Source organism: Microcaecilia unicolor, unplaced genomic scaffold (genome assembly GCF_901765095.1).
Source record: "Microcaecilia unicolor unplaced genomic scaffold, aMicUni1.1, whole genome shotgun sequence".
In the NCBI taxonomy this organism is placed as follows: Eukaryota; Metazoa; Chordata; class Amphibia; order Gymnophiona; family Siphonopidae; genus Microcaecilia; species Microcaecilia unicolor.
Window position 1 is genome coordinate 53,591 of NW_021963120.1, and position 10,649 is coordinate 64,239.

General features: G+C 41.3%; 1 long non-coding RNA gene across 1 annotated transcript in view; it reads right to left on the reverse strand.

Annotated features, from left to right (window-relative positions):
- Positions 1-9,720, reverse strand: part of LOC115458958 — a 52,899-nt gene extending 43,179 nt beyond the window's left edge. The window contains exon 1 of the long non-coding RNA XR_003940174.1: positions 8,738-9,720. This is a non-coding gene — a long non-coding RNA (uncharacterized LOC115458958). The remainder of the gene's footprint in view (positions 1-8,737) is intronic.
- Positions 9,721-10,649: the final 929 nt, after the last annotated feature.

Consider the following 10,649-nt stretch of genomic DNA (forward strand, 5'->3'; position numbering starts at 1 on the left):
TACACAGGATCTAATGACAACATCTGCAGAACATACTGTGCACCTGTCACATGTGGTATATTTTTCTTACATGAATCATTCCTTCCGAACATTGATGACATTTTTCAACATGTATGCTTTGTTTATGGAGCTATCCAAAATTTATCAGAAAAGGCATCCACTGTCTTGTTCAAATACCAATGTTTGTATTAAAAGTGTTATAATTTCATTGGACAAATGCCTGAGTGCAAACAATTTTATTTTCTACACATTTATCTGTTACTCTAAGAAGTTCCTTTCTATCCTTAAAACATGCTCTTTTGTAGCACTCACTGACACAGCTATCAGGGTATCCTCTTTCTCTAAATGTGGATTTAAGATCAATAGCACACTTCTCATATCTTTTCTTAAATTCTTTTAGCTCTTAAAAACTGACTATATGGTTCATTCCTTTTCAAAGCCCTGCTATTACAGCTGTCACAATGCAATTGACAGTTGGTTTTCTATAAAATGTCTAATCATTTTACTCTATTAATAATTAAAGTATCAAGAAACAGTATTTTGTAATTTAAAAAATTTAGCTGAAATTTCAAATTGACCTCCAGGACATTAATCCATTTATGAAAATTAAGCAGTTCCTGCTCTGTCCCTTGTCAAACAAAAATATCATCTCTTTTCCATACCAGCAACTGTTCATTGCATGGGTGTCCCGTCCCCTCCCTGTTCACAAAGCCATTTGACAATGGCGACACAGCCCATTCAAAGCGAATGGGCTGTGTCGACATTAGCGGACAGCTTTGTAAACGGGGGGGGGGGGGGGGGTAGCCATGTATAAACTGTCAATCGATGGTGCCATGGCGGTGTCTCTAATTTGTTCATAAAACACCTTGTCTAAACAAGTTTCCATTCAAAGCCATCTCTGCAAGAGAGGTCAAAAAGGCAACTAGTATTTTCCTCAGCAATATGTTCCTCAGTAAACTCTCCTCAATGACCTTAAGGGCTTCATTTGCAGAATATTTGTATACAGTGCTTCAACATCCATAGTGGCTAAAATACACTTATCACCCAACTTTATCTCTTCTAAAGAATTAATCATATCAGATGAATCTCTAATGTATGACGGCATTGATGGTACCCACTGGCTGTAAATCTATAAAAGGTTCTAGAACAGATTTGTTACAAGACACTATTGGCCTACCTGTTTTGTTTTTTTAAGATTTATACATTTTGGGCAAAATATACAGCACAGGTATACATGACGTATGTGAACAGAGAGAAACTCAAATTCTCTCCGTTATATATCTACCATCTAAACTAAACCCCATCTGTAGTATAGAACCAACCTTCCTTTTAATCCTCTCAGTAAGATCAACTGATAATCTCTTGTAAAATAAAAAAATTAAAAAAACCTTATGGCCCCTTAATTGGCAATTCACTTCCGTACCATACTCTTCTGTATCCATAACGACAACTCCACCTTTATCAGCAGGTTTAATGATGGTGCTAGGGTCATTCCTCAACAAATGAGCAGCAGCTTTCTCTTTTTTACTAAGATTATAAAACACTTTTTTGACACTGTTTTCAAGCATTGTTATTTCTTTTAATACTACATTCTCATATGCCATGATCATAGGATTAGGATTGCCAGGAGGCATCCATTTGCTCTCACGTTTAACAACAGAATGATCTGATGCACTGGCAGTTTCTTTTGAGAAATCATCAATAATCCACAATTTTCACGTAAATCTAATCAATTCTACTCTGGTATTAAAAGCATTATGGAGGTGAATGAAAGACACATCCAAAACTTTTATTTCATCCATAATGTCCTACTCGAAAGGTTCTACACCCCATTTAATGTTCTTCCTGTGCCAATGTTTAAAATCTATTGTAACTGTCTATCGTTCTGTGAGCATAATGTTCCTCTCCCTCCCTCTCTGCTTCTCTGTCTTCCCTTGTGTGTGTGTGTATATATATATATTTTTTTTTAATTAGGGTAGATAAATCTTTGTTGAAAATCCCTCTTTGATGGTTTTTGATGTTGAACTTTATCTCTAGATTTTCCATAACTGAAAAACCTGTTGGTCAACATTCATCTCAGGGTGAGGGGGGGAGGGGAGGGAAATAAATATCTTCTCTGAATCCTTCCTGCTATACTTTTATGCATTCTCAAAACTTCATCTTTGTGAGGAATCATGCCCGTATGTTTTCTCTCTCTCCCCTTTCTTCCTCATTCTTTTTGTTATTATATGGGGAGTCTTACTGCCCTGATAGCTATAAGGTTTGTATCAACGGTAGACATTATTGAATCTAAATCATGCCTCTTAAATTTTTCAAATTTAGCCTGTCGTAACTGCTTCTTAAATGACTAATTGTTGTTTATAATCTTCATATAATAAATCAGAGCATGCATCTTGTTCTTTTAAAAAAGGCTAACTACATTTCCCTTTTGAGGATTCTAATGTTCTATTTGAAGTCTGTATGATTAAAATCATCAAATCTAGGGAACATTTAAGGAAGTCATCATTGTTCAGCTTTGGGGCTTTTTCTTAAGCCATGAGGGATCCTCTTAAATCTACAAGAGAGAGTGTAGTTCACTCTTCCCCACTGTCAAAACATCAACTTCAGAGATTTGCTCCCCTTGAGGTGCCAAGTGTCTTTTTTTCATAGAAGGCAAATAGTAAATAAGAGATATTGGGGGCATGATTCCTCTGGCACCTGTAGAATCTCTTTCATATATCTTTTAAACATGTCTGTAGGTGAAAACAAATGTAGTTTAGGAAAATGTATTACCCGAAGGTTACATAGTCTAGTATGATTTTCTAAACTCTCAATCTTCCACTTCATAATGTTATCTTCATTTATAATAGATGCATTGACCGCCTGTAGCATTTTAATCCAAATAACATTTTCGGTGCCCATTTGCTCAGCACAGGTCACCTGCATTTGCAAGGCAGTCAGTGGAGAGGCATTAAAACCACAATTTGTGCCGAGCGGGCCTTACCCATCTCTGCAAATTAAGTTCACATCGTCTCCAGAGAAAACACCGGAGGCCTTCGGAGCGAAATCTCAGCAAGCTCGGCGACCTTTGATCCACTTCCAATAGCAGCAGGAGCCAGGTCCGTGTCCAACATTGCAGCTCCACCAGATGCCACTCCTAGAGAAAGCTGACCCAGAGAAGTAAAAACTGCTTCCTATGATGCTGACTCTATACCTCCACGAGCTGGGGACACGAGCATCTTGAATCAGGAGCCAAGTTCTAAAACCAGCGATACATCAAGAAGCGGTTGTAGCCAGGGTTTCCATAAGTCGGGAGTTAATGAGATGTCAGACCCAAAGCCTGGAGACATACTTCCTGGTTGTGGTGTCAGTTCAGCCAGGAGCTCACCAACTAAAGAAGGTGTTGACACCGATGAAGGTAAGTGTCCACTGGAGCAACAACTACAGAAGAGACGTGGGGCTGCAGTTCAGAAGGATAAACCCTCAGCCTCCCTTTTTTCTTCACCATAGCAAAATGTTGAGCACCAAACTAATCTGTGGTTGCCATCTTGACTCCTCCCCCCCCCCCCCCCCCCAATGTTCCTGTATTCTGGTTATGTTTACTAGCTTAAGAGCAAAATTCTGGGTACAATAAGGCCTTTAAAGACTATGCAAATAATCCCAAATACAGCAATTTATTAAAGTCACAACAAACTACTATAAGACTGTGGGGCATCCAGGTCAGGACATTTAAATTTCTTCCCCACCCCAGTATTTTATGAAAGAACCTTTTGTAAAATACAGACAAAGACAGTGGCAAACACCTATATGTTTGCCAGCACATACAGTGGGAGCTGCAATTTCAGAGAACTACACACAGAAAAACAGAGCAGCCACATTCAGCAGTTTTCATGTATAAGTGCCAGTGTTTATATGTAAAAATGCTAAGTTTGCAGCTTCCAGGTATAAGTTCCAGCAATTATGCATATATGTAATGTTTTCTTGAAATGGGGTGAGTATATGATTGAAGCCAATCCTATCAAGCAGCAAGACTACAAAGAGTTTATTTTTCATTTTGATGACAAAGTTATAAAACAGGGGATAAAGAATGACTACTCCCAATCCCTGCTTTTTATCTCTGGCTGAAGCAAGCATTTTCATGAAAAAGTTATACAATTCTGAGAAGGTACAAAACCCAACAGGGAAATTATTTCAAATTTGTATATTCCCACTGTAAAATGTGAAATGCATGTATATTTTTTTAGCCCAAACTACAATCGTAATACAACCCCTCTGAATCTGTATTCCAGCCCCTCTACATGGAAGCAGCAGCTTTCTACAGTTACCATTCACACATGTAGCCATTCTGTACATATAAAAGCCACTATTTACACATATAGAAGCCAAACAAGGCTTCGCCTCCTATATGTTTTATGTTACCACCACAGAAGATTTTGCTGAGTGGAGGAGTGGCCTAGTGGTTAGGGTGGAGGAACTGAGTTAGATTCCCACTTCAGGCACAGGCAGCTCCTTGTGACTCTGGGCAAGTCACTTAACCCTCCATTGCCCCATGTAAGCCGCATTGAGCCTGCCATGAGTGGGAAAGTACATGGGCGGACGCATTCAAGCTGAAACTCAATGCAGAAAAAACCCAATGCCTAATACTCACCTCACAACATAAACACGAAAAAATTCACCACCATTGACACACCAAAACTGAAGCTTCCAATCTCGGACACCCTAAAAATTCTTGGAGTTACCATCGATCGACACCTAACACTTGAGAGTCACGCGAAAAACACAAGCAAGAAGATGTTCCACTCAATGTAGAAACTGAAAAGAGTAAGACCTTTCTTCCCAAGAACCGTCTTTCGCAACCTGGTACAATCAATGGTACTCAGCCACCTACATTATTGCAATGCACTCTACGCTGGTTGCAAAGAGCAAATAATCAAAAAACTTCAAACAGCTCAAAACACTGCAGCCAGACTTATATTCGGCAAGGCAAAATACGAAAGTGCTAAACCCCTACGAAAAAAGATGCACTGGCTTCCACTTAAAGAACGTATCACTTTCAAAGTATGCACCCTAGTTCATAAAATTATTCACGGAGACAAACCAACCTTCATGTCAGACCTGATAGACCTACCATCCAGGAATGCTAAAAAATCATCCTGCACATTCCTCAATCTTCATTTCCCAAATTGCAAAGGTCTCAAATACAAACTAACGCATATGTCAACCTTTTCCTACCTGAGCACACAACTCGAATGCGCTGCCGCGCAAATTAAAAACGATCTATGAATTAGCTAACTTACGAATTCTACTGAAGACTCATCTCTTTAACAAGGCATACAACAATGATCAACAAATATAAACTCCTATATGCACATCCAAAACTACCTCTACTATATCAAACTGCCAAAACACCACCATGTTTTTCACTATCATGATACCCAAGATCCTGTAACTACTACTAAATGTATACTTTCTTATACAATTCTTATTTCTTAGATACTTCTTAATATGTTTGTTTGCTGAAACACTATTATGTTTTATCATTATCATACTACCCAAAATCCTGCAGTTATCACTACATGCATACTTTTTCATGTATTTCTGTTACTCATGATGTATTGTAAGCCACATTGAGCCTGCAAAGAGGTGGGAAAACGTGGGATACAAATGCAACAAAATAAAGCGCGGGGTACAAATGTAACAAAAATAAAAAATATTAGCCATTACATGACATCAATAATGAATCCATAAAGAGATCAGACATTGTTAAACTATAATCACAGTGCTACTACACAAGGTCAGCGCTGAACTAGTTATTTTCCAAAAGGACACAATCTACTCACCAGGATGCCAGCATTATTAAAACTGATTCACAAATCCTGAAATCCCTGGCTCTCAGCCCACTGCTCCAAAACACTAGACTATGCAAATTATGCTGTTCATAAAATATGTCAGTACTTACATATATGTGGCACAGCACAACATTTCATAAGGCCCTATTTTAGCCTTGAATTACAAATTTTATATATGCAAGGGAAAAGGAATGGGATTTGATATACCTTTCTGTGGTTATAATCAAAGCGGTTTACATATTACCTACGACCTAAACTTCAGTAAATCATTCAAAACCAACCTGTTCAAAAAGGCATACCATACCAACCCAACATAAATGCCTACACTCCGCAACACAGCAAAACCAAAGCTCGTAATGGCCACTATATAACCTCTCCTCTCTTCGATCCCCATTGTGCCTGAACCGTAATCGGCCACAACATCACCGTGTATTTGTTTCCCTACCGGACTTGGCGAACGCCTTTACGGTACTATGTAAGCCACATTGAGCCTGCAAATAGGTGGGAAAATGTGGGATACAAATGTAAAATAAATCAATAAATTATATACAGGTACTTAATTTTGTGTCTGGGGCAATGGAGGGGTTAAATGACTTGCCAAGACCACAAGGAGCTGCGCTGGGAATCTAACCCAGTTCCCCTGGATCTCAGGCCACCACACTAACCATTGGGCTACTCCTTCACTCATAAAGTCTAACAATAAGCACTATGAGACTAGGGTAATAAGAAATCAAATTCAATATGCACCAGAAATGAATGGAGTTATTATACCATCCCATCTACAAACAAGCCTGCCTCACATAATTGCTGCAAATTCAGCAGACAATTAGGCATAATGCCATTGTGTATTCCTTAGCTGAAACCCTGTCATTCTGTATAACCTGCCAAACAGGATACATATATGTTTCCATGGTTTTACACAAACTTTCAAAGGAGTGGGAGAAAAAAAAATCGTGAGAAACAGTCGAGAGTGGAAATGCTGTAAACATATAGGATTACTCTGCTGAAAACGACTAAAATATAAAATTATTAAATAAACCTTTTGAAAGAGAATACATGTTTTCAAGCAGAAAAAAATATGACAATTTCATTCAGCCAAGTTTGCATTAGCTTTTTGCAGAATAAAACCTAATGCTGTGAACACTACATTACAAGAACTGTTTAAAGTACACCACCATAAAAATAGTTCAAATATCTTTCCACATGATCATGCAAAGTTTCAGGGGAGTGGCACGTTTTATAAAATAAAGGATTCCAGAGGGTGAAAACATGATTTACAATGGAGGTCACAGATTCAGCAAAAGAAGGGAACCTTGAAATCTTCTGAATTGTATTCCTCCCTGTTTTCAAAACATTAGGCTACCTGTGACTGTCTTCCATTTCTGCGACATGCTCTTGGATCACCATGCTGGTAGGTCAGTAGATACTGACAATTTAAATTAATTGTGCCAATGTGTTTCTTTGCTACAAATTCTGTTTTTTAAATATTATATAATTTGGGGAAAATATATACAATGTTTAATACTTCAATTGAATTCCACGTTCCAGACATATATAATTTAAAAAGTACCCCGTATGCTGCGTTTAAATTTTACCAAACAATGTTTTAGTGTAATTAACATACCAATGAATGACATCAGGCCGAAACTGCATAGTTTCGCTTTCACACACCTTTTTCGTTCAATCATTGTTTCAACAAGGTTTCTTACTAATATGTAACTTTACCTGTTAACGCACGTTTTGAGATTTACTACACACTCAAATCTTGAATCATGTACAGTCCACATCACTATTATCTTTGAAACATATGAAATGCTAACCTGTTCCATGTTCTTACTCCACCTTCCCCGCGAGCAATCTAGTAATTGCATAGCAGCACAGGTGAGGTCAGAGTACACCCTGGCACGCCGTACCAGAAACTCTCAATTTAATGCTATCCGATACTGTATTTTCTATATACAGAAACGTACACTAAATAATCGGATCATCTTTAACCGACACCTAGAAAGGAAACAGTCACTACTTGATTTGTGACTTTTTATTTCTTCTGTTAGATAAACTGGTCAGACCAAAGCACCCCAACCCCAAAACTAAACAAAAAGGCAGTCGTTTCGGCCAAATCCTGGAGCCACAATAAAGCCATCACAACGAAAGGGCTACTGAAAGCGCACAAAGGAAAACGGAAACATGCAGAGCACACTCTCAGTGCTGGCACTTAAAAATAATAAGTCATGTGGAGATATCGGCATTGTTTTCCCAAGGTGAATGGCCTCGCCTCCGGGAATGAACAGTTTATGAAACTGCTCAAGAGTCACGAAGTGCAATGAACAGCACCCCCACCCCCCAACAAAAAGTGTGCTGTCGCGCTTGGGAGGTGATAAAGTAAAGCTGGAGACGGGATGCTGAACTCAACAGGTAGTTTTGGGAGGGCGCACAGCAAAGGGAAGCGCAGGGAGGGTCTGTTATCACCCCTTTCCAGATGGATGGTCGCACCCACGCCCAACTTTACTTTAGGTGATCTCGAACACGGTCACACGGACTTTAAAGTTTAGGGGCTCGTTTCTCACCCCTAGATGGTTTAGGCAAGATGCTGCTTTCAAACAGGAAGCTTACACCACAAGATCTCAGGCACTGCCCACCCCCTGTAAATCAACTAAAAATAGCAAACAACTTTCCCTTGTACACCTAATTATCCCCATTATTTAAACATTTTGGGAGGGGGCACCCCTACACGTATGGATAATTCCTTAAAATGCACAGAACTGGGGAAAAGGGATTAAAACACAAACCCCACTCACCAATGCCGGCCTTCCACGACACAAAACAGACTTTAAAAAGCTCCACCAGAACCAAACGGGAAGCCACTCACAGCCGAGCAACTTCATGGATTTATTTGAAGACTATCTTACCTTAACAGAAACAGCTCTGGCAGACATTTTGTTTCTTTCCCAGGGCACTATAAATAACACACAAGCCAGAGAGAAAGTCCCTCTCCCTTCGGTTTCACACAGTCAACACAAACATCGCCAAGCCCGGAAGGAAAGTCAAGTCGCAGGGAACAGCTCCGGCAGCCCACGAGCGCCCGTTTCAAATCTTTGGGCCGCCACTCGGCGCAAACTTCGACGACTGCTGCGTCCTCCAGCTCAAGAAAAAAAAAACCCCAACAGGAGCGCCGAGCCGACTCCAGAGCTCTTCCCTGTTAACGCTGCAATTCCCGGCGCTGCCAATACAGTGGCAGCAACAGGCTCCAACACCGCCGCTCTCTCCCGCTCCTTATCACACAACTACATCATCTACAACATGCCCCTCGCTCACTCTCTCCAAGCAACTACTGAGATGTCCGACCGGCAGCAACCATTCCACAGAGTGGGATGGGGGGTGGGAGGAGTCACCGCCACTGTATCGCTTCCTAGTAATACCACAGATTTTTTTCCCCCTGAAAAACTTTATTCCGAAATATACTACTGAGTACGTGGACAGAAACGAATCGCTGCCTGCTGGCCCACGGTGCCCTGTTTTGTTTTTTTTTAGCAGAAAGCGTACGTACTGAACACGTAGCACCCCTTTAATTTTCGGTGTTGGAGACTACTAGTCTCTTCCTCCCACGCTCACTCCAGAGTTCTCTGTCTCTCTCAGTGGGAAGCGTTGCAGCTCTGCTGCTGCGTCGGGGACAACATGGTACGGAGTTTGTTTGTAATCCCTGAGGCTGGAAAGGCCACACGATAAAGCGGACTCGGTTTTTGCTTTCTTCGGTTGCTGGCCAGATCTCTTCTCATGCTCTCTGGGGCGTGTCGGTTGGTACCGGACTCCGCTTGCTTTGAACAGTTATGTATTTTTGGTTTAGTATTGCTGAACTAAATATTGCCTTGGGCACCATGGCTCCCTGAAGCTGAAGGAGACCTAGACTACAGACAAGCTGGAGCCTCCTCCCCATTTGCTACCCTAGGCCCCTGAATAAATAGACTTCCTGAGCCGGTAGTCAAGCTCCATCTCTGGCCATCTTCAAATCTAAACTAAAAGCCCACCTTTTTTATGCTGCTTTTAACTCCTAACCCATATTCACTTGTTTTATCATCCTGATTTAAATATTCCCTTATCTCTTCTGTGTCTGCCCTAATTAGACTGTAAGCTCTGTCGAGCAGGGACTGTCTCTTCATGTTCAAGTGTACAGCACTGTGAGGCAGATGCAGCAACCAAACGTAAAAAAATCAAAATCGTTAAAGTCCCTAACGATTTTTAAAAAACGAAGAATGCACCAAAAAAAAAAAAAGTCACACATGCTCAGATCGGTATTCAAACGTACAATGTATCAAAGAATCACAATACACATCGGTAATTGGCCCCTAAATCATGCGCAGAGCAGCCAAGCGTTTTGCTGGCTGCTCTGCGCATGCTGCAAACGTAAAAACAAAAAAAAAAAAGCCACAACAAATACACGTGGCTACCCGGTCAGCAAAATCCAAAAACAAAGGATCGGGAGGGGGCAAGGGCGCTCATCAGGAGCGTCCTGTATGGACGGCCTTGCCCCCCCCCCCCCCCCGCTGCTCCCCCCTTTCTGCCGCCCCCCCCCCCCCCCCGAAAAAGCAAAATGCTAGCTGCCCCGGTCCCCCTCCCTTCCTGTTCCTGTGTTCTACAGAGCTAACTCCGCCTCCCGTCATTCTGCCCCCGTGCCCCGCCCCCGCTGCCCCCCCTGAGGTCGACTACGCCGCTCCCCCCTCCACTGAGACCTACGTCAGAAGGAGGCGGGGCCTGGGCCAGGGAAGCAGAGACGTCATGGAGACTCTACAACCAACACAATAGATCTTCCTGCCCGTGCAGCGC